Genomic DNA, 25,577 nt, shown 5'->3' with positions numbered 1-25,577 from the left:
AATGGGCTCCTCGCGCACTGCGGAGTGCGGCCGAGGGAGGTGCCGTGGGGGAGGGAGTGCCGGCGCCACGCTCAGGCGCCCCCCTGCCGCCGGCGCGACGGGACGGGCTCTGCGGGGTGCGAGGTGGTGGCTGCTGCGCGCTCTCGCTCTCTTTTTTCTCTTTTCTTTGTTCTCTTTTCTTTTTTCTTTTCTTTTTCTTTTCTTTTGGTGGCGTTTTGAGAAAGCAGAGAGGGGGAAAGCAGGGAAGAGGGGCGCGTGGCTGAAGGCGAGGGAGGCGATGGCTGCGGTTGGCGGCCGTCGGGCCCGCGCCCGTGCGAAGCTGCGCGGGGCACCCGGGGCTTCAAAATCTCCCCAAAAGAGGAGAGCTGAGAAGCGGGAGGTCGCTGGGGATGGAGGCAGCCGGGCGAGGGAGGGCACGCAGCTCTGCCCTGTCCCGGCTAGGCCGGCCGGCGCGGTGAGGAGCCCGCGGCGAGGTGGCAGTTGGGTGTCCTGTAACTGAGGCGCCCGCATGAAGGCCGGCTTTCTCGTAGGGCGTTTTTCTTTTACTGTCCGTAATGAGAACTTGCGTTCAGCAGACTCTTTGGGACTTGCTTTACTTTAGACTATTTACGTGGTACTGCATGATCTCACACTTGGTGATCATCACTCTATTTGGTGGTGTCTCCCAAGCCATGTTGCTGGTGGTGGTGGCTGCGCATATTTCCGTCTGCGCTGTCCTGAGAAGCATTTCTGGTGTTGAACATTAAGCACTATCTAATCTTGTTTTGTAGATACAGCTTCTTGAATAACAGGGTGTGTATACGTGCAAATTAAATTAATCCACATTCTTACACTCTTGCCTCATTTTCAGGAAAAGTGACTTCAACTTAAGTAATAAGGATTTGGTTGTGTTAATATAGTCAGATTCAACAAAATGCTTCAGTGCCTGCATAGATCTTTTCTATTCAAGATGGCATTTAAGCTTATGCTTAAAACTAAATGCTTACTGAAATCTTTCATTTCAAAGGAAGTTAAGACCTTAGGAACTATCTTGAATGGTGTTGCTTCTAGAATTGGAAGTACTTAATTTTCTCTGGCCAAATGTGTCGTATGTAGGGGCATAGTCCAGGTGACAATAATGGGAGTTTTGCCCTTGTAAGACCACAAAACAAATAAGCAATAATAGAATAGGCTGAATTTAATGTGTACTCAAAATCGACTTTCTTCTGAACTGCTTCAGATGTCTTCATGTAAAATTAACACATTTCAGTCACCAGACAAGAATGAACATTCAATAAAAACAAAACCGAAGAACACGTTTCTTATTAAAAGTCCATTGTAAGATGCTCTCCCAAAACAACACTGAGATTGGGTTCTCATGCATCAAGCACTGCATTGTTTGTTCAGTGTGGACTGTAGCATATTTTGAACAGGGACCATGTGTCTTCTTGTGTACAGTCCAATAACAGCAGTTCTTTTACTGCTCCACGTAGCAACTTTTTTTTTTCTTTTATTACTAACCCTGTCCCAGAAATACTGCTCTAAGCTGTGCCTTTTTAATTAACTTCCTTCTTTTATTTAATGGTATACTAGTGTTTCAGGGTTTTTTTTTTACCTGCTTGTGTTAGTTAGGATTCATACTTCTAATGTGTACATCTTTTAATCTTTTTTCGTCTCTATTGGTATTCACAATCCCTTCTAATTAATTTTACCAATGTTTATATACCAATTAATTTATGTTCTCTTTACTTACCCTCAAAACACTAAAAATGAGTTGTTAAATAAAACTGAACCACTTATTCCACTTCTTTCAGCATCCTGCTTCTTCCAGAACTTTATTCATTGAAATATAACATTACTGTAGAGAGGCTAAATCCTAGTTTTCTATAGACAATCACCTCTTGGCTAAAGGAGATGCAGAAGACCGAACTATTTACTTCTTCCAAGTCAACTTGCAGTATTCACAGTATTTTTCAGAACATTGCATCTGTAATAAGTGGCTTCAGATGGTGGCTACTCACTGTGATGAATCTGGTATCTGTGATTTCATCCCAACCCTATATATCTCATCACTATGTAGAAAGAGCTGCAAGAGAATGTGTTCCATGATGGGCAAGGCACTAGCTAAGCAATATTCACTGGTAATTTCCTTCTTATTTACTCATCTCTTTCTTTCTTGACCATTCATTGCCAGGCAAAACAGAGAGTTGGCCCTAAATGATCCTTCATGATTTTAAAATTTATTTTTTCATTCCTTTCTATGCTTATTTCTGAAAGAAAAGAATCTAGTTTGATGCCTACAGCATTTTTAATAAAATAGCCAAACAGAACTGCTTTGGATTTCTATTTGACACAGCAGATGGCAATATAGTTTCAAGCATCTTCTCAAAAGATGTCATACAGAAAATCAGCTTTTTTTCCAGCAACAACAATGAGTTTCACAGTCCTTTTGGATTGTTTTATTAATTTTAATATTTTATAAATAAAACCGGTGTTTTACTTGACAGGTGTGAAGAAACAGTTTCTTTCAAAAAGCCTTCAGTCTAAAACTCTAAACATAGCTGATCAAGTGCTACTGTTTGAGGCTGTACCTAAAATTAATATTCAAATTATGTACCTGCCAATCTACCCTATAACCTGCTCTGTTATCCAGATGTCCACAGAAATGGTAAGCTTGTTTTACTGTTCATAGCAAACCTTTACCTTAGTGTCCAGGATCTTATCAAAATAGATCTTTTAGTGCAAATCATAGTGGTTTCAGGACTTAGAGAAAACAGTGCTATTCTATTCTTTGTCTACACCTCAAGGTCATCTAGAAAAACTTGTAGTATATATATATGGAACTGGAGGTTCCAGAATGAAGTAAGTTTGAGAGGTACAGTATACAGCCTTAATGGATGATTCATTACAAGTCTGTTTAAAAAAACAGAAAAACCAAAAAAACCCTATTATTTGCTTTTAAAGAGCAATTCAAACTCTTAAATCAAATTTTTGGCTGTAGGATCTTGGGGGGTGGGGGGTGAATGCTTGTTTCAAAGTAACAGAACAAATCCATCCTGTATCAAGTTCTATATTTAATGCTATTTCTAAATGAATATGCATGAGATATTCAAGAGAATTCATACAGAACAGGAGATTACAGGAAGGCTATAACATAATACTACTACCTCATTACTGCTCAGTCTTGATAGCTGTAGAAAATTATAACTCTGATCACCTTTTTGTTTACAGCATATCAGTTCCACGGTATACATACAGAACTGAGTTTATGACGTTTTTTAACAGTTCAGCAAAACTGTGCTTTGGTAAAACTATATTTATTTATTCTTGAGTTCGTTAACAAAAAAGCAAGAATCAGGGAAGCTGGAGCAAAGTCACCTTTTTGCCCTCCCTGAATTCATCCTTCATCTCTCATACCCAATTACGCTGTTGGTATGCCACATTACTCGTAGACTGGCTTTTTAGTTCGCTTGCTTTCAGAATTCTTGCCTCCTTGCATAGGAGCATCTGTGTGACTTTTGTTCATAGAGATTATTGCTACTTGCAGGGAGAAATCAAAATTTTTGCCTTGCTATATTTGAAGGACTGTCCAAGAGTTACCAAGCTTAAGATTTTTAAACAATTTTCTTGCCCAAATATTATGCCTCATTTGCACAAAATATATGAGTAAGGTTAGCAGAGGCTTGAGGCTGAAAAAAGTAAGGCTTCATCAGTCTAAATGAAGAAATTCAGTCATTAGTTTACTTGTTTAACAAGTAAAATATCATATCTTTGATCCTTAGGGCAAAGGAGTACACCAAATGGCCTCTTGATTCACCAAAGCCACATGCTCAAGCGATTTATAGTTACATTCTGCCCTGAGATGCACACATCATTCTGAAATAAATGTGTACATGTGTACCATGAGAAAGAAACTGAGCTCTGACTTTTTTTCCTCATTATATGAAACTCAAGCACATACACTCTTCCTTGAGTACAAAATGGAAAAAAGTAAAATGTGTTGGTGAGTTTTGTCAGAGGTGAGAGAAGTTAACTAGCGTTTTCCTTAGTTCTTTAGTTTGACTGTTATTCTATATTCAATACATAAAGTGTGTAAGTATCTATACTTCTTTTGCTCTGTTGCTTTAAATTGTCTTTGTTAATTTGAACAGGCTATTGCCCTTTTATAAATTATATCTGCACCAGAACTGGTTTAACCTGTATATAATGGGTCAAATTAATTTATTAACAGCTACACCACAGATGAAGTTGGCCCATATAATTTAACTTTGTGTATTACTTTATCAAATGCTTGAAACACTTGCCACTTTTGAAGTTAATTTTATTTAGTGCAAGATTTGTAAGTTTTTGTATGTAGTTACCTAGTTACTTTAACATATGCATATTAAAAATAAGCAGATTGTAGCTTGTAAAACAGGACTTCCTACTCTTAAAAAAAAGAATTGCTTCCATTAATGCAAGCTTGCTTTTTGGTATTATTATGAAGGCCAGGTAAGGTGTCCCCCCCCGCCAATAACCTGAAGATTTCATACTCAAATACCATGTGTCATTCCCACACTAAGAAGCAGAATTCTAAAAATATTCAGTGTCCCTTAACTGAAAAACAGTTTCACAAGGAGCCCCTATCTACTGGTTGTCTATTGTAGGAAGGACAGTCTCAAAATATTAATCTATCAAAGCTGGGAATGAGAAGCGCTCTGTCCCGCTGTTACAGCAGGACAGTTATCTAGCCAGCACTGACAGTGCATTGCACATTAATGCTGATGATAAAAATTTTAAGGCAGTCTTAATTACTTAGGGCCTATAAATTGACATACTTTCTCAAACAAGCAAGGAAATCTAACTATCTAGTGTACATGCTATAATTTAATAGTTTTTGAAGGAACGATAAGGGAGTCTGAAGATAAATCCTGCTCTAATATACAGTTTTAAAAATACTTAGTTTATTATCTTTCAATATGTATTATTATTTTAAATCTTGGGGACCTTTCAACTTTAAGAGAATTATTCAGTTTTATTTGGTTTGTATCTTTTCACTAGGTATGAAATTAATTGACCCTGCTGACTTACATTTGTTGAATATGTGATTATGGAGCCTACATATGGTTATTAGACGTTTTTGTATTTTGGACTAGACAGTTTAATCATGCATGCCAAACCGTGTGGATCATTTATCTATCTGTGTCACTGTATTTCATTGCATGGACTATATTCTGATTTGTGTTGCTTCCATAATATGATTAACTTTTATTTACTGATTCTTATCTGCAGAATTTCTATGAATATTAGAATCCAACATACTGGGCATGATAGAAGTTGACATGAAATAGCTGAAGAAATCTAAAGATTATTTCCTATTAGTGCTCGTCCCAAAAGTGCATCATTTTTAGGAAGGAGGGCAGAGCAGGTAATAATTCTTTCCATAATACAGAGATTGTTGGAATGTTTGCAGGAAAAGTTACCAGAACCTATTTCATTTCCTGATAAATTGGTCGCTGACATTCCTAAGTCCTCGACTTAGCATTCAAGAGGCTTAAATAAAAATGCTTTCAGGGTACATGCATCTCTCTTAAGGATCGTGGAACACCATACAAAGCACTTGAATCACTCATTAATTAAACTATCTAATAGCCCGTATAAGTGAGGTAAGAGAATAAGATCTCAGTGGGAGGTAAGTATTGTGAAAGTCCCCATCAGGTATCTGTCTTGATCTCCAGACACATAAATGCCATTAATAACTGGTCTGAAGTGACTTAAAAGAACAAGCCCCACTGATTTTTCAATCACTTACATACTCATGAAAACCCCACTAAGAATTGTTATGCTTGCTTTCTAGGTGGGAGAATGGATTTGCACAATGATTAAATTCAGCATCATTAGTGATAGCTTCTGGAAGCTAGAACAGTTGAGTTTTGGCCTGGGATTGGGGTTTGTAAATGCAATTACAATAGAAATAAAGCTGAGAGTGTCACCCAAGAATATGTTTCCTTGGGGCTTGCGTATGGATTGTAGCAAGATTTGTATTTGACGTTGTTGGATGAGGGAATGTTTTTAAAATAGCCGAACTGAATATACTACAAGTGTTGCTTGAGTCCATCCATTTGTGGTTTTGGTTTTTTTTAACTTAATTTGGGGGAAGGGAATCTCAATTTTTTTCAGAATATGGGCTGCAACATTCAAAGAAAATGCATCCTTTTACCCCACAATGACTGACTGATTTCATCATCCTTCCTCTCAGTATATGTAGTCTCCCTGGGATATACAGCCATTGTTGATATAGAAAAGTAAATTAGCAATGTTCCTGAGGTATATTTAATTATTCTTAATGAAATCTAGCAGTTTGAACTATAGGAGTGCTATGTGCACATGTAAGCAAACTCAGCAAATCTGTGTCAAACGCTCTACCGATCAGCAGTGAGACAAAGATCACTCCTTAAGAATTGCAAATCTCAAAACATGAAGATTTCTTATGTGCTATTGGACAGATTCAAATTCATATTTGGTTTTCAGATCTTCATAAGTTAAATGTGAAATATAAACATTTTTGGCCTTGCTTGCAATGGAAATTTTTAGACTTGTTTTTTTTTAATTGCTTTCTACAAAAGCAAAAAGATGAGTAACCATCAACTTTCTGCAATCAAATGCCAGCATGACATTGTATTAATCCTTAGCTAGCATACTTGACAGTTAATGAGGTGAATATATGAACTGTATGCCAAATAAACTTTGAAAGCAAACAAAATCTTTTAAGAAAGTCTGCTACTCTTTGGCACTCTAATTGATAAAGGGCTGCCCATTCTGATTTTAAAATAGTATTCCAAACAGAAGCTGATGTGATGACCATAAACTAGAGTTGATGTCTGATCTCATAGATTACTATGCATTTAAAAGTTTTATAAATAATGGAATATTTCTGGAATATTTTCTTCTGTAGCAAAGGAATGTAGTTTCCTGAAACTTGCAAAGTGCCTTTATTGCTAAGAAATGTGCACACCACATATACCATACTTTTGTTCTTAATACATGCTTGTATACATTTCCTCCCTTCATATTTATGGTTTTAAATGACAGTTATGCTTGAGGTTGTCCTAATAGGCATTGTCTTATTAAAGCATGTTGCCTTGAAATGATTATGATGTGGAAGATTTGTCCTTTTAAGTTTTGAAATATATACAGTATATATAATATCAAGCAGCACATTAAGAATGTAATGAAAATATGTTCTTACTGCAAATGCATTACTGAATAATATTAAAGTGGGAAGACAAACTTAGGAGTAAACCACCCAAATTGATGTAAGTTGAAGCCTACAGTAGTCTTTTCCTTCTGTAATCTTCAACTCCATAAATTTGATTGCGCTGCAGCCAAATTCTCAGATGGCAAAAGTGGTCAGTGCTACGGTGGAACTGCACTGTCTTGGACCGACAGTGAATCTTACTTCCCTATTTAGATAAACTCTTTAATTAGCTTCTTTGGTGTTATAGCATTTGCTGTAAATATTTTTCAAGCATTTGCTAGGATGAGGTATCCCAGGCACACCTATGAATTAACCTTTGCATGCACCATTGTTTTTAGGAGTTGTTCAGAGATTACATATTTAACTGAATATTCCAATAGCCTCATTTGGGGGGGGGGGAGGGAAGGGGGGGGAAAGCACTGAGGAAAATTTTGCTTCAGAAAACAAAATATACTTGCATATTTTTTGCCTGTACAGGACACATGGTACTTTGAAATTTCATACAGCAATACCAGGTTCTCGTCACCATCATTTCCCATCCTGTATCTTCACATGGCAGTCTTAAATTAAAAAAATCTCAAACCCATCAGAAACCTCCTTATTTAAAAGTTTGTGTAACTAAAAAGGGATTTGCGTGCACTGTTACTGTTACCGGAGAATAGATACAAAGTGTAGAAATGGAAAATATTGCATAGTAAGGCAAACAATTATCAAGCAAAAAATGGAATACGATCAAGGTTAAGTACCTGAGCAGCTGCAGACTTTACCATGTTTTCTTCTAAATTCTTACTTACAAAGAAACAAAAACTCAGTACTATAGTGTCATTCACAGTGATTGTCCAAAAAACACAATAAAGAGAGGTGAGAGCCTCATTTCTCTCACACATATTTTCCATCAAATGTTGGGGCAAAAATAAAGCCAAAAGTGTATTTTGGTATGTTTTAGAATAACGCTACGAAAGCAAAGATTTCCACTTAACGTTTCATTCTTGTCAGCAAAGTATCCCCTCTTCTGTAAAATACTTACAAATGAGCCTCTTAAGTCTTGACTGAAATGCATTATGCAGAAATCTGACAACTGTTCAGTACAATTTGCAAGCTGCAGAGAATTTCAAATAGTCTTACATGCCTAGGCAGAAATTCACTGTATGGCAGGGAGTTTAGGTAGATTCTCTGCATTGTATCAGTCTATGTTGTGTTTAATTAAGACAAGGCAAGCATTTTGGGATTATCCTTTGACAACTAAGTGTTTTTTGCTCCAGGTCTAACATATTTGCAGTTAATGAGCCTGATTTTTACTTTCTTTTTTCTCTTTTTTTCCCTGTCATAAAAATCCAATAGGCTGTCAAGTCTTTTATTACTTTTCTTGCAGGAGCCTTCTCTTGGATAGAGATACCATAATATTGGCACTGATGAATTCCTCAACTTCATGCATAGTAACTGCCCCATGTGAACTGACTAGGTTCTACTACATTGCAGAAGCTTTTATATAATAAATATCTCACAGCAGATATAAAATCACAGCAGATATAAAATTAATATCTGCTATGAGAACAGCAGAAAATATCCTCAGAAGAAATAAATCAATATGCAATTAGATACATAGAAATGGAAGCCAAATGAAAACAACCAAACCCTAACAAGAAATATCAGAAAATAGTAACCAAATAATTGAAACAGTAATGATGTTTGTTTTTACTTGCTATCAGAGATGAATGATTATCATAAAGCAAGAAACAGCTGTAGTAAATCAAACACTAATAAAGTAAGAGTATGTTAAATTTTTAAAATTCAAAATGTCATCTTAAATTCACAGTGAACAGTAGAGTGGCCAAAACAAACAGTGGAGAATAAGGGGAGAAAATAAAATCCTTTGCTATACCAGAGGGGGATCAAGCCACTGTTAGAATTTTTTTGAGCAAGCATTTGATCAGGTGCTAGGCAGATACCTTTCTCCCTTCCTTTATTCTTCTATATACATACACTTTTAAAGTGCAACTTCTCTTAAGAATAAATTGTTCATAAATGGTTAAAAAACTCTATCTAAGACAAAACCAACTATATCAATTAAATAGGAACTGTTCAACAGACTTGGATAAATCATCATGCAGAGGATATACTAGGAGAAAGCATTGAAGCAATCAAACCAGCTGCACAGATATAAAAGAAAAAGAAAGCTTTAGCAAAAAGAATGCTAGTAATTATATTTTCATCACTCTGTAGTATATTGCTTTGTCTTCTTGGGATAAGATTTAACTTACAGTCTGAACCATTCTGATTTCTAGTTCTTAGGCAGAGGGAGTATTCAAAAGAATCCGCAAGGAAAAAAAAAGCATAGGTTCATGTTGTAATGGATCATATCCGTAAAGTGAAAGGTACGTTGCAGCTTCTGAGGCTTCCTGTGTTCAAGATTTAAGACAAAATCTGCAGCGATTTTGGAGTAAACTTAATACTGAGTTGTATAGCTTCCTCAGCCTAGAAAGGGAAGGAAGGTGTGAAGATGCTTATTTCTTTACAGGAAATGAATGGAGCTCTGTAATATCAGAAAAATAGTAGACGTTAAATAAGCATCACAAATTCTGAATAGCAACATTAGTTAGAATCTATATGGTTTTGAAAAACCAGCTATGGGTTGATTTTTACCCTCAAATAAAATAATCAAAATATAAATAGGTGATGAGATGATTGTCATTTATCTTGCTTTAAATTGTATATCTATTTATGGTAAACTGGGAAGTATTACTAAAGGAGACCTTGCTTGCTTTTATGACACAGTATTACTGCAGAATGATAACATGGTAAAAATCCCTTGTTCTGCAAAACAGTTAATGTGGTGTATTTTTTCCAATTGTTTCTGATTGGGAAGGGGGAGCTGTAGAAATTTTACATATGCTAAAATAGTCAGTGGGCACATAGCAAAAATACAAATATTACACTTTATTGTGACATGACTCAGAAAAAAATAGTTAAAATAGTATTGTGTTCTTTAGGGAATGTATGGTTTATTTTGTGTATTTAGAAGCTTTGTAAGACAAACAAACTAGATCACAGCACTTTTCTTTTATATTGTAAGGAAGAAGAGTACAGCCCTGATCAGAAGCCAAAAGGCTCCTATGTGATTCACTGCTTCAGGTGTAACCTAGTTTTATGTGAGAATGCTACTGCAGTCCTCAATAGAGAAGACCAGGATCCTTAGAAACTGCACATATATTTAACAAGATTCACCTCTGATTTGCAACAAACAGCAAAAGGTGATGTACATCTCCTCTTACATTTTTTTCCATCATATTAATAAAGAATAAGAAGCAAATATGGGCATGAACAAGAGGAATAAGCAACATATCTACAACGATTTGTGAGCTGGTTTTGTATTTTTGCTAATCTGATTACAAAAAATCTGAGTGGAAGATCAACAGACTGAATATAAAGGCATTTGTGCTGAGGGATAAAAGAGTAGGATTTTCTACCAATTTTCCTCCTCTGCCCTTTTCTTTCTACACTGTAAACAATGGTATTTCCATAGGTATTTCCATATTCTCTTGTTCTTCCCTTTAACAGTATCTGGTTTCTTCCCAAAATTTCAGCATGTTCTTTCTTATCCTTTGCTTTTGAGCTGTATACGTGATTGGATTCTGCTGATGTTTGGGAGGAAGTGATAAATTGTTGCAAACTTCACCTTTGCATTATCTAGAGCAGGGAGAATGTAAAGAACTTGTATCTCTAGTTAGCACAAATTTCTGTACATCTCTTGCATTTCTGTTTGGTTGACAGTTCTTTTCTTTATGGCCATTGGTTAGAGTATTAAATTCTAAATGTAAAAAACTAGATGCGATTGTCCTTTTCCTTGCCATATTTGGCAGTTCCTGTACAAAGAATTCTGTTGGGGGTGTAGAATTTTTTTTATGCATTTTTAAAAGATATAGTTAACATTACAGCTTATGCAGTGGTGGTGAATGAGTTGCTTGGTACCATGTCATAAATGCTCCAAAATAAAAAGTTTTGTTACAGTTTTGCCTTCCCTGCTTCAGCGTTTCACAGCTGTAATTAAGGTCAGCATTAAGTGAAACTCCACAGATTCCATAGAATTTCTAAACTCTGCCCTAAGAGTTCTGTCTTGCAGAAATTCCTGGAACTTCTTTCATATTGCGTGCAGTATTTGGTAAATCTCTGACTGACTTAACAGTGCATTAAAAAGTTAACCAAAGCAGTAACAGCAAATTCAGCTCTGAATAAAATAAATAGTTGCAGAAATTGATTTAGCTCAAAAGCCATCAGTTACACTCATTTTTTTCCTCTAGAAATTTAACAAGGGTTTTAGAATTGGAAATGTTTTGTTTTCATCCTTATCTGTCTTCTTTTAACCTCTCAAGCCCCTGGGTATAGCTGAAGCACAGCAAGTTCAACATAACAGATGGAGATTTAACAAACAAGAAAATTATGGCCTATGTGGGTGAAATGCTTTCTGTGATATTTCATATAAATCTTCCCTTTTGTCAAGTTTTATGAGCAAAGCTCTTTAGTTTTAACTTGCTTTTTAAAGCAGTTTGGGTGTGGACTTGAATATATTTCAAAATAACAACAGATCTCAACAAATGCTACTTGCTGCATATTACTATTTTTATATGTGCTTTAGAATTTCTGAAGATGTAAATTCATTTAGAAATAATCCTTATTAATCTTTGAAGAGAGTGTTCATTGTATTTGACAAAAATTGTTTTGCAGAAAATTAGGAGAACAGCCTGAATCTTTGCCTTATCTCTTGAATGGTTTATGATTCAATCCCACTGCATGAATAAGCTTTGCCAACTGTTTTGTTTCTACCATAAAAGCTTTATATGTATATAAACATATAGATATATAAAAATATATATATGGGGGTGTGTTTATAAGTATATATATGTGCAAACATACATAAGTATATACCATATTTCTTTCTTGTTGGTTCTGAAAGCTTGGTGCTGTTGAATTAGATAAGCTTGAATAGAAACACACTGGAAGAATAGTAATTCAAGATACTCGTTTTCAACAGGCAAAGGAGCTTTATTAAGAAAAGGAGATAAAAATGTTGTGTCATAGCTTTCAGAAATGTTGTTGTAGGCTTCAAAGACAAATACACTTATCTGGCTACAACTGAACGTGTGATGACAAGCGTGACAACAAATCATCATGTTGCTTACTGTGGCTCAAGCCAGTCTAGTCTTTCTTCTGGAATGATTTTTTTATACTACTGCAATGCAAACGTACATCTGATAGTGTTACTGTATTATACTCTGGAAAAAATGAAATCTGCCAGCAGTCATCCCAATATCTACAAGACATTGCTTCATACTTGTGCAAATCTCTGCAGGTAATTAAAAGTTGTAAGTTTCTGAAAGGGTCTTGTATAATAAATATTATGTCATACCTAATGTTTCTAAGTTTGCTTTTACAATACATGGTAATATCAGAAGCACGTATTGCTGGATCATAGTAGTAAGTAGTAAGAATGAGACAAATTCTGCCACCCTTATCCACACTAAATAGCAAATAATTTGGTTTCAATGGGATCATTGCCAGAGCAATAGAAGTTTCTAAGAAGTATTGGTAAAGATGCAAAGGAAAAGGCTGCAACACCTACATGGTAATGACTGTTTCTGTTTCTAACAGCGATTACAAATATTTCCCCTGATATTTTATATGATTATTCTTAGCTGAGTATATGTGTGTGTCTGCGTTTTGGCTTGGTTTTAGGGATTTAAAATGCAGAGCTAGATGGACATTGTGCTACTAATGTGCTGCCAAAAATGCTCAAATAGTAAGTCCAAAGATGGTCTGTGAAGCAGCCATATGGCCAGAAGCTGAAACACATCCATTGCTGTTCCAGCATAGTAGGAGAGTAACCTTTTCCCTCTCTACTTCAGTTTTCCATTTGCAGAGTAGGGCAGTATTATTAAACCATTTGATAGGATTTTTGTTCAAATATGTTAGATTATTATTTCCTAAGTGGCATCTCAGTTTCATAGAATGTATATTGCTCTGGTTTCCAGTAACACAGAAGAATGCAGGTTCATTTCATCTCTTATCTATGGCTACATGGCTTTTTTTTGTAGTATGACTTTTGTGAAAATGATGAGAGTTACTTTCGTCATTTTATCAAGGTAAAGATATCTTTTGGTTCAGTCTTGGGAGGAGGCATAATACTGAAAATAATAGCATAAGGAAGCCTACATGCTTGTTTGTGTAACTAACTCTGTCAGCTTGAAGCACTGAAGTTTTGCACAAAAGTTATTTGGGTGGGGATTCCTTACCCAGGCATGTATCACCCTTGATAGCTACTGTATGCAGAGGGTTAACACCTGCTAGCCACGTAGTTTTTTTACTTCCGTTCTTATTTCCTAAAAAAAAAAAAAAAAATTATTTATTTCTTGCTAATCTGAATTGTGTTTTCTTCTTTAATGTTAAAGAAATTAACAATATAAACAAGTAAAGACCTTGTTAACTGACATTGAACCCTTGCAAAATTTGAAGAAGCCAAGTAAGATCACCATGGAATTAAACTAAACCTTTAAGACCTTATTTTAAAAGGTCATGGAGATCATAAGATGCTTACACATTTGAATCTTGGTTTGGTGAATGAAAATAAGAGAAAGCCCATGATGCTTAGAACTGATTGCCATAGGTGAAAAATAAAACCAAACCCACAAAAATATGGGCAATGAGACAGTTCACTGCCAAAAGGGCAAAAGAAGTTGCTGAGCACTAAATTTGCTGAGCAACTGATTTACTTGAGTTGCCTCTAGCTCAATAAATACTGTATTGGCTGCTGCAGAAATTGAGCTATTTTGTCTTTGTAACAAGTATGATATGGATTGTGGCAATGAAGCCTTTCTACTCCCTCCTTCCATCTGTGTTCTACATCCATCTGTCATACTTTATTCCTGTTTAGATTGAAAGTGTTCTGGATTTGTGGCACTGTTTATGTTTACAACCCAGCCAACCAATATACTGAATGTGACTGAAACTCTGAGACCTGCTGATATAATCCCTTAGCAATAGGCGCTCTGCTATAGGCAGGAGGCCATTTTTGGTTATTGGAGATGCTAAATTCTGTTATCTAATGCTTATCATGTTGCAGCTTAGAAAGAACCACTATTGCCCTCTACTGTCCTGAGGATACACCACTTCTGAATAATAGCAGATCATATTACAGAGTGGCTGGAAACAACTGGCATCTAAGTGAACAGAAGGATAACACTGTCTAAAATATAAGACTCAGGCTAATCAATAAATAGATTTTTTTTCTCAAATGATGAAACCAATTGTCTAGTTGCTACTGTATATACAAGCTCTACAGGCTTTGATGAGTCTTCATTTGTTACAAACTAGATAAGTACAACAGGAAGAAAGAAAGGGAAATGATGTTTAAGAACTCCCAGTTCCATTTTCTTTTAGTCAACAGCATCTTAAATATTATCACAGAGGTCAGATAAAAACAGTGCTTTTTTTCCCCCCATATATGTAAGGAATTTTTACTAAAATTACACAAATGTTTATTTTATATTTAAAAATATATTATTCTGCAGAAATATATATATTCTGCAGTATATGTATTCTGCATACATTCTAATGAACTGTATGACAGCACTTTCTAGATTAGAATCCTTCATTTTTCCTAGAGAGATAATGCATTTAATATCAACAATATTTACACATATACCTACTCAAATTATGACTCACACACAGATGGAAAATGTAAATAAATAAACTAGGAAATTTTAAAATAGCTCAGAAGCATGCTTTACTGTACTTGTGAAAGGAGTATAAGTATACCAGTAGAGCAGCAGAGGTTAACAGATGATTATAACATGAATCTACAGTGCTGTTCTGCATCTGAAACGGCACCTTATTTTTTTGGAGTTCTGGTTTCTAGTATCTGAAGTTTCAACTATAAAGACTCTTTCAGCCTCACCAGGCTGAAAGAAAAAAGATTCCTTGGCTACGATGAGAGATTCAATGGCAATTTTACCCTGTCATTCACTGCTATTCTCTTCTGTGTGTCAGTACAAGTGTTTTATGCTCTGACATGTTTAACGGGACTGAGAACTGATCTAACTGAAAAATTTTGTGTGGGGAAGAAAAGGGAAGGAGAAATGTCGGGGGGGTAATTTTCAGTTGGATCACTTTCTTGATTTTCACCATACAACCATACAAACAGTTGTGCCAGCATAATGGAAAGAATTGTGGTGCAGCAGCATACATGAATGAGTAGGGCACTGAGTAGAGGGATAGCAAGGACTGCTAAAGCTGGCACGACTGCTAAAGAAATGCACATCAGATTATGTTCTCATTTCTGTAATTGTAATAGAGGTGTTTTTTTTTTTTTTAAGTATAATTAGATGAACTCTGCAAATGCCCCATAAAGCGAGAATTAAAATATAGACCAGGCGGAACAAGGACAGGCTAATGCTAGTGCTGGGAAAGCAACAAGAGACTGCATCAAAACTCTTGATCTGCAGCAGCACTGCACTTTATATGAAGAAGCAATTCCTCAAAAGAAGGATTTACGTTTCTGCTGATCCTGTTGTCAGATGACAGAAGAATATGGGTATGAACATTTCCAAAAAAATATTTGTCAACTGGGAAAAAGAGACTATAACTTCAGGAGGAAAATTAAATACTTATTATGCATTTATTTAAGAATAAATGAATATGTTCCTGTTTACTGGCATGATAAGCCTTATTATTTTTTTTTAAAGAGTTCCACTTAAAAAAAATGCAATTCTTACTTACTAAATGAAGTGTCACTGTACTTCTCACTTCATCTGAGCAGTCATAGACCAGTCATAGAACTGTCATATTAATGCCAGAGCATAATCTTTATTTTTAAATCTGTATTAATGTTATCATGACAAAATAAGCAATCTTCAGCCTAGCTACTCATCTAATATGAATGGCATATGAAGTGAATTTCTGATGGATTGTACGTGAGGCAGGTTCTCCCCCGCTGGCAATCTGTATTCAACACATTAAATGACTTCCACCAAAAATAACACTTTCCAATAAGTGAATGTTTGAGATTCATTTTGTCTGCATTTTTGCATAACAAAAATATGTAACAGCATATAAAAATTGAAATGTTTCAGACAATTTTAAATTGTAGACAGCTTCCTTTCAAAATCAGAGTACAAAATGAATGTCTTATGGAAAAAGGGGAAAAAATGTAGAGAAATTCAGAATTTAAAATGACTGAATCATCAGTTTATGTTTCTTCAATAACAAATAGCACTGCACAGCATTTATGTAGGAGCTATGAACAGTTGCATGGGAGAAGCTCTAGTTTTTGAGCACAGGAAATGTGCAGCCTTGGGGATACTGCTCCATAAACTCAGAGATACTACACCCTAAGTTCCATTTAAAACTGACTGCCAGAAGTGATAGGTATAGGGATCATCTCTGTATTTAAAGTGCTGACCATTGCTGGAATTGGACTAATAAGGACTACTTCATCAGTAGCTCAGTAGCTTTCACTTGTTCTTCAAATATCTATTTCATAACCACTACCATAGTTCCATTGCAATATGTTTTTTTCTTGTACAAATACAAATTTTAATTAGTGCAGTACTTTATCCTGGCTTTTACCCCCATCCCTCATTCATTTCCTCCTTCTTAGTTTATTTTATTCTACTTGTATGCATCTTATGCATTTCTATGCATCTGAAAGTGTTCCACTTTACAAGCTGATCGGCAAAAAAGCATCTCTAAGATACATGTGCTGATGTGCTCTAATATACATGCAGATTAATATGGATGGGTTTGGTGATCAGAGCTTAAATTTTAAATAGCAACATGCAGATTTTAACTATTTTCTGTTCTGTATAAGTATGTGATTTTGGAACACCTCAGTTTGAGCTTCGGTTACATACGGGATTTGTCTTTTAATAACTTAGTGTAGGAGAACTACAGTACCCCAACCGTCTGGTTTATGCTGAACTCTCTGAAGCAGCCAATTTTCCCTTCCCTTCCTGAATGTGGCTGTTGCACATGCTGGGTGCTGATTGCAAGTATTATCTTAAGAGAATCAGTTCTCAATATTTAAGAAAATTACTTTTCTTTTAAAAGCATTCTTTTGTGCTTTTATATTCCTGCTGGCTTTACCACAACAGGAGGTAACTGGCAAGTAGCATCACTCAGTTCCATGGCTGCTGTTGCTGCTGCGTTGTATTTATCAAACAAACTGTGAGGAGGAGGAAGACTATGAAAAATCAACAACCTGCAGCTCCTCAAGAAGGAAAAACAAAATGTCTACTCTAGAGCAAAGAATGGCAATGAAAGGAAAAACTGTACCACAGTGCAACCAGAGTGGCTTACTGTGTAACGAGATGGGAGCACTGTTTGAGAAGGACCCAAAAGAAGATTAATAGCCTTTGGACACCCTAATGTCACAGAGAACTCAAGAAAAAATCATTGCAGATAAGAGCCCTGAAAGAAAGAGTGTAAACAGAACATCTGCTAGCAGACATTTTTCCTTACCCATTTTAGGAGTAGCCATATGATAGGAAAGTTCCATAGGAAGTGTGCTAACAGCCAGTATTAGAGGCTAGAAGATCTAGTGTTTTTATGTGTAAACAACCTAGACTTACCTGACATTCCTGAGTACTTGCTGCCATGCCAGACTAAATCCTTTTTAAGCCTGATCTTCTTTCTTCACATCTATTCCTTATAATACAGTGTGGATCACCATAATCTCTGCTCTGTAACAAGAACACAGAAATAAAGAGCCATTTAACTCAATAGGGTGAAGTACTTTCAATAAGTGCTTTCTTTTGTGGGGGAAACAAAGACAGGGAGAGGAAAATAACTTCTTTCCAGTATGATGCATCCTCCTGTAACTTCCCAGTATCTGGAATATTTAGGCTGCATTTTTATCCAGGGATTAAGATCAATTTTATAAAAGCTATAGTTTTTTGTAGTAAAAACTAGTTTTGCCTAAATTGAGGTCCAGTGGAACATTGTGGATTTAAAGTATTCTAATTTGAATGTAATTTAGGTAACAGGTAACACCTTAAATTCGTACGACCTCTGAAAGGGAATTTGGAATTGGAGTCGAGAAAGTTCTTAATGTCTAATATACATCATAACCTACTTCTAGCCAAATGCTTTCATGAAGCATATGGATTAATTAAATCATAAGCTTCAATTACAGTAGTTGATCACTCAGTGGTACTGAAAAAATGTATATAAAGAATTGAAAATCTTCATGAAACCCCAAAGATCATTTAGATGGTTAATCTCTCTCTGTCCAGATAGCCAAATTCTAGTATTAAATTTCACTAAGTGCACAGTGTTACCTGAACACAGTTTGCAGAAACCCATCAAAAGGATCAGATTTTTTACAGCTAGACCCATACTTTCAGACAAGTTCAGTATCCTTGCTGCTTTCAAAAACCTTGTCCTTATTTGGGTGTCTAAATGGAAGGAGAACACTCTTAAAAGTGGTTCTTAGCATCCAAAGTGGACTTGCTGTCCTTTGAGAGAGTATCTGGTGAAATGTCTTTCAGAGAGTACAGAGAACAGAAATATGCCCCCTGGAGGAAAAAAATAAATCAGAAAACAAAATAGCACACACTAGCAAATACTAGTGTGAGCTGGACTCTTTACCATGCATACAAATGGACACTCTTATGCTACGAGTACTTAGAAGGTTGATGAAGCAGCCACCTCAACCTCTAAATCCACAAGGGCCGTCAGAAGGACCAGTTAAGATTTTCTCTTGGCATAGGAAACGATACAGAATCACCATGTAAGAAATAGTTTTCTAGTGTGATCTGGAAAAATACAGCTTTCCCGTGTGATCTGTAAAATTCCCATTTGCTTCAGATGCACAGAGTGAACTGATAAAATATATTTTTCTCCTTCAATATCATTGAAAGAGTCAAATATTATATCATTTTTTGACCATTTGTCTGAATATGACAAAGCTATAGATCATTTCAAAAATGCTAATACATTCAAGCAGACTGCATAGTTATGAAGCTTAAAAGACCCTACCTTCTGTTGTATTTTTTTTGTATGAACGTGCTATCTTCTTTTTTATGTTCATTTTAAAGCAGAAAGAAAATGACAAATAAAACTTGGGCTTCCAAGACATTTTAGAAAAAGCTATTTTTAACTCTTTTGCAAAAAAGAAAAGGGGGCAAGAAAGCAACTCCCTTAATATTTTTTGGCTATAAAATAATCTATACAGGGAGAGGGCTATATTATGTATTATATTATACCGTGTTAATATTACATACCAACATTTTTTCCTCAATCAAGCCTCACCAGGCCAGAAGCTCATCATATATAAATGAATAAATTCCCATTGACGTTAGTACAGTACTTACACCATTTTCAGTTTGGTATAGTAACTTCAATAACAGTTTGCATCTACTCATATCTAGCTATAGCGGTAATTTTTGAGTCTTCTTAGAGAAAGTAGTCTTACAGTAAGTTATGCAAAAGTTAGGAAGAACATCACTAAAAATCTCTAAAATGAAGTATTTATTTTGTTTTATGGTTCTTTGCTTGCAAAACCACAGTGACATAACATTTTTGTGTTTAAATACCATGTATTTTTCTGACTAGTATTAGTATAAACTAATATAAATGAAATAACTATCAACAACATTAAAAATACTTTGTTTTCTCTAGTCACACTCCTGTGTTCCTATCTTTTTCTCATTGAAGAAAACAAAATAGTTTTGTTCACATTCCCTTTTATTTTTAAATTAATTCTTCTGTCTGCCAAGCACAGACAGTATGTGCTGTTTAGGATCCAAAAACTGCAAATATAGTGAATACCAAAAATGCAAATTCCATTAACTGCATGAAAGAAAACAGGCAAAATATTTCCAGTGAGACAAGGTTTGTGGAGAGAGGTAACACCTTTTCTTAGCCCAATTGTTGTAGATGGGGAATATTTCTACTCATTTTCAGTTGTATTCCTCTTCCCAGCTTCTTGGTTAAGGTATTAAAAAAAAGCAATTCAGGAAATAAAAATATATCTTAGAAAATCCAAGCTACATATAAATAAGGAGCAAAGAAAGATTATTAAAAATACTTCTGTTGTAATTACTGCCTCCTGCTTTATCCTAGTATCACTGTGGCTCCTGCATTCATATTAAGAATGGTAATGTACTGTGCTCATACAACACTGGTGTATCACAGTCTGCTCAGGGATCAAGAAATGATGTTCCCTATTGTAGCCTGATCTTTCATGGCTTATAAAAATCTTTTTAATTGAGCTATACCTCAGTGATTAATGCATTTAACCTCCCCTTCACAGTAGCTGCCCCTGCTATAACATATGGTTTGCCTGTCTGCCTTTTGCTATACATAGTTGTTTTCCAATTGCCCTGAAGTTTTCAGAATAAATCTATTATTGCATGGCAAACTACTCCTTTATCCCAACATGATAAATCTAGTGAACATTTAATATAGTTTCACTTGTATGTACAGTGTTTTACACCCTGAAGGAGCAAAAGCAGTTTTAATATATCCAAAATTAAGTTATGTTTGTGAGGTTTTCCTTTGCTTTTCTTTTACCTTCTCTGTGCCTGATAAATTTGTAGAAATTTTGCAAAGGTACTTCTTCATCTATCCAGTAATCTCACTAAAGAATTTATATTAGTACTTCTGTTTGTTTCTAACCCATGATTTTCCTGGAAGTTCTGAATCTGCTCCTCAACACTTCTGTGTGGCTTCCTTTATTTTCTAATGGATAAAACCCCTTCGGCATAGATGATGCTTTTCTCCTATTTTTTTTTTTCACATCTGCCAAAGGAATACTGTGCTACTCAATGCTAATAGATTGACAGGAGCTTACATGTTTCTTCATCCTTAAAGGTGAGGGAAGGATAGAACAACAACTGTTTACAGGCTTCATTTTTCTCTCCTATTTATTGAGCTTTCTGTCATTTTCCAGCATCTTGGAATAAATTTTCTTCCTAAAATTAAATCCATACACTAAAGAAGAAAAAATATGCGGAAATTAAAATTATTATGGTATATTTAGTACATAAGCAGAATTGGTCTGAAACAATTAAAATTATTAGTGATTTCCACTATGCTTTAAGGATTGATTTCTTTTTTCCCCTGACTTTTTCCCTTGATTTTAATTGATTCCCCCAACAGAGTCGATTAAACAATTAGAAAGTCCACAAAATGGACAAAGGAGATTAGGCAGCATCATACATATGGATTTTTTTCTCTAAGCAATGTTTTATTAAGTGATAACCAAGAAAGAAAATTATTTGAATTTGAAAGACCTCTGTTATGAGATCCACCTTCTCCCTCATTGCACAGTCACACCTCAGGCATATTTATGCTTGCAAAATGCATATGCTTAGATTTGCAATCTACTAGAAATAGATGTGCCAGACTGACATGAGAAATTCCTGTACTTTAGCAGCCATTTTGTACCTATTTGTAGGGAAATTTTATATAGTACCAAGATGACAAGTAGAAAACATTTCTTCTTCTTTATTTTAACTTACAAGCCCTCTTTTTTTTTCTTTTCCAACACAAATTGTAACATTAATCTATTGTTAGCACTATGCACTATGATTACATAATAGTAGTTGCACAAAACGCTTACCAAAGCAACATCATGATACTCCTGGGCACTGATTAACTGAAGTCCATGCTTAAGCAGAGAAACGCAGTGGTCTGTCTCTCCAGGTTACACTGTTTGATCTTCACTGTGGTATGTGTCACAATAACCTGCATTTCTATAATAACCTAGCAGTTCTGTAAACAAAGATCATATTACAACATTTCAATATATAACTTAATAAAGAGATTTAAAAAAGCCTCACAGCAAGTCCAATTTAATGTAGATCTCCATTACTGTTACACACATAAAAACCCCTTCTATTACAATACATTGTTGTGTCTCAATTACTGAAGTCACAAATTACTTGTTATAGGAAAGATAATCAACAAATATACTAGTGGAATAGGATGTAATAGTGAGAATGGAACAACGCAAAAAAGGTAATACTGAGGTGATGACTGTATCTAAATTATCCAGGAAAGGTGCTTCATCTGAACACTCAATATTGAAGTAGGCTTTTTTTTTTTTTAAGGCACGTGTCAGGTACAGAGGAGGATGTTCTTATTAGATGCTTCTGGAGAAAGAGGAAAAGAATGCCTTCAGAATCAATGGGATAGTAAGAATTTCACCTAAAGTTATATTTATGCTAGTAAATTAAACAGAGTCAGGATGCGCTTCTTGGCACTGAAACTTGATTTTTTGGTACAGTACTGTTCCATTGCTAGAACAGTATCTATCATGTTTTGGCCTAGACCAACTACCTCTCTCCCAGTTCTTAGGCATGTTTTGGAAGTTAGCATAGGTTAGAGTATGTTCCCAGTAGACGATTTACATGGGACTACTCTAGTTTGGGATGTAAGAGAGTTTAGTAGTATGAATCCAGACCGTTCTAAGCTATTTGCTCTGGATACCAGAGAATGGTAATTAAATGTGCCAGTATACCTGTAGCTTACAGGGCTTGTTCTAAATGAGAAGTTAATGAGAAAAAGACCATTACCTCTTTAATTCCTGAACTGGTAAGATAAGTGGACACAACCACTTGAAGTTATATCTTCAAAGAGTGGCCAAATTTTAACCAAATGTGGGAGAAGCCCTCATATTTCATAAGGTCAGGGTAACAGATGATCATCACAGAAATACTGATAGATATTTAATTATAGCAACATAAAAAAGTTCTTTCAAACCTATATTTAACTTTCCTTAAGTTCTGAAAGACAAGAACATAGATGAAGTATTCAGAATGGCATATGCCATTAGCTCTTCTATATTACAACACTGACAAGAATCTAAATGACAAGCGTGAAATATAGTACTGTTTAGTATAAGACATGCTTTTGTAAAAGTTACCAGTACAAATATGAAAATTACACAATGAAATTAAGACATATTTCAATGAAAATTATGGAGCATATGACAACTGTCCAATTACAGAAATACAGGATTCCTTAAAATCTGGCTTTAGGTTCTACCTGACGCAAAAATGTATTGATACTGATAGAAACCTAACATTCTTGTGTTGTTCTCTGGATGGTATTTTTTACAGTATAACTCCACGTATAACAAATAAATTTAAAATTAAATTTAAAAGAATGTTGGAATGGCATAAAATATTTCCTAGCTAGAATTATAAAACATGAAAGGAAGAAAAAAAATCTTGGTGTTTTAGCTATAGACTCAAGCATAGCTCAGAGTTTTCCAAAAATTTTCTTAACATTTTTGCCACTTTGTAATAAAGTTGAAGATTGAGAGAACCTGAGCCTTTGCATCATAGTTTTTCACTGGGGAACTTGGGTTTTGAGGTAATTTTTGATGTTTGCATGCAAAAATATGAAGGAGGAATACTAGTATAGGTATCAAAGCACCTGTAAAAACATCTTGTAAATTGGCTAAAGTAATATATTAGATAAATAAAACTTAATTCCCCATGACCTTGTACTTTGTGTAATCCTATAAATGATTATGAAATAGATATAAAATGTCACTGTCTCAAAACAGTAATTTAAAAAATCCCCTTCAGCATAAATGTTGATATAGAATAACAGATATAAGAGTATCAAGTCCTCCTCTTACAAATGTGGGAGCTCTACAACAGTTTTGTAAGCCTCATGCTTTCTATATAATATCGGTTATTAACTGATAAGCAGCATTAATGTTAGCTAGATTGGCCTTCCATAATCAGGCATATTGGACTTGCTATTCTGTTCAACATGCTGTTCCTCAACAGAATCCACAACCACTACTAAAGTAGTGAAGCATCTGCAGGTTCTCTGTCAGCCTGATCCTCTGCTACCGTTTATATATATTCACTTTCAGTTTTGAAGTGCTCATCCAAGGGTATTAGTTTTTACTCTTTTCAGTTTATTTTACTTTATTTGACCTAATAGGGAGCTACTGACTATGGGAATTTGACTTCCATTTTGGGACTACTCTTGAGGATCAAGCTTCTAGCTCTAGTTTAAGCAGTTCAGTTCCTGTCCAAATCCTTCTACCATGTGAATGTGATAATGGCAGTGACTCAGGCTTCAGTACCTAGCTCTTTAAAACCGGAGAAGAAGGTCTCTCCAGCAAAATATTCACTTACTGGACAACTGTTCTGTAGCTTTCCTGAGAAAAGACAGCATGCTTGAGGGAACTGCCCTACAATCCCAATTTTGTTTGTACATGCCTGTTGCAGTGGTTGAGATCACATGCAGGGAAGGAGATCTCAGCTTCATAAAACTGGGGTACTGAGGAGTGCCTTCAGATGAAGTGCCTCACGCTGATGCTTGTAAGTAGAATTTTTCATATCTAGGTCTACTTTCTAGAAATAAAGGTACACACTTAAAAGCTTACTAAAATGTCAGTTGGATTTAAACTTCAAAGTGTCTAAACTGATGTAAAAATATTAACCAGAGCATAAAGGTTCACTAGTCAGTGCTTGTTAAGCAGCAACACTAGTATAGTCACTGAGCATGATAGGTACAATGTTGTATTGCAGTTAATACTGTGTTCCCATAAAACAGATGCAGCCAGGTTTAAATAAAAGTACCATCAATAAAATTTTAGATCTTAAAATATTAAATCTAATTCAAGATTTTTTTTAAACTAGATTCACTAGATGTTGTTAGGGGACACTTGAGTTTGAATTTTTGTAGGAAATATTTTTAGGTCTCTGACATACCGTACAGTTGATAGAAAAGCCTATTAATATCTGCATTTTGGGATGTGGCAGCTGAAGGAGCTCTATGAACTGAATATTTTCACTTTAAGATAATTTGCTATTTTTGCTCTATTTGCAACAATGAAACTAACAGCATATGCTAGGGTAGCTTTATTTCTATCCTGACTAGATTAGCAATGCAGTGTGCAATAAATTGCTTAAATTATGCAATTGCCAGAAAGCATCTACTTTCTTTTTTTGAACTGCACCATAATGTATTCCACAATGAACTCCACCATAATGTATTAAACTTTCATGTATACCCTAAGTAACATTTTCCCCATGCTCTGTAAAGCATGTGTCATTGTTAGATAAAAATAAATAAATTATACTAAAAAAACCAAGACATCAGACTTTGATTGGTGATCTGTCATGAGGACAGCAAAGAATTAAGTAACTTTTGATGGAAACTATTTTATGATTGAATTTAACAGATATCTGTAGGCAGGTATCTGAGCTGATAAAAGGAAACAGAGCAGTCCTACGAATTATTGTTTGAGACTAAAACACCTCCATAGATTAGACTAATAGAACGTCATCCTGAAATGAACAACAACAACAAAAAATCTGGTTTCATATTTTCTTGGCGG

General features: G+C 35.3%; 2 long non-coding RNA genes across 7 annotated transcripts; one reads left to right on the top strand and one right to left on the bottom strand.

The window, feature by feature from the left end:
• Nucleotides 1–32: 32 nt before the first annotated feature.
• Nucleotides 33–15,895, top strand: LOC112980977 (uncharacterized). 5 transcript variants are annotated; one of them, XR_003258569.2, is made up of 6 exons: nt 33–2,120; nt 2,487–2,647; nt 3,762–3,998; nt 5,251–5,386; nt 10,290–10,467; nt 15,583–15,895. It is a non-coding gene; the product is annotated as an uncharacterized LOC112980977 (long non-coding RNA). The 5 variants fall into 5 exon arrangements; XR_010391254.1 differs by having other exon boundaries at nt 10,290–12,563; XR_010391255.1 differs by lacking the exon at nt 15,583–15,895 and having other exon boundaries at nt 33–123; nt 1,947–2,120; nt 10,290–12,619.
• On the bottom strand, nt 8,998–25,522 carry LOC135329689 (uncharacterized). 2 transcript variants are annotated; one of them, XR_010391258.1, is made up of 5 exons: nt 21,831–25,522; nt 21,060–21,199; nt 17,836–17,946; nt 13,504–13,590; nt 8,998–9,691 (listed from the first exon to the last, which is right to left on the bottom strand). It is a non-coding gene; the product is annotated as an uncharacterized LOC135329689 (long non-coding RNA). The 2 variants fall into 2 exon arrangements; XR_010391257.1 differs by lacking the exon at nt 8,998–9,691 and having other exon boundaries at nt 12,632–13,590.
• Between the last annotated feature and the right edge of the window lie 55 nt (nt 25,523–25,577).

The sequence above is a fragment of the Dromaius novaehollandiae genome, chromosome 12 (assembly GCF_036370855.1).
Source record: "Dromaius novaehollandiae isolate bDroNov1 chromosome 12, bDroNov1.hap1, whole genome shotgun sequence".
Classification (NCBI taxonomy): domain Eukaryota; kingdom Metazoa; phylum Chordata; class Aves; order Casuariiformes; family Dromaiidae; genus Dromaius; species Dromaius novaehollandiae.
This window is presented reverse-complemented; position numbering and strand designations above follow the sequence as displayed.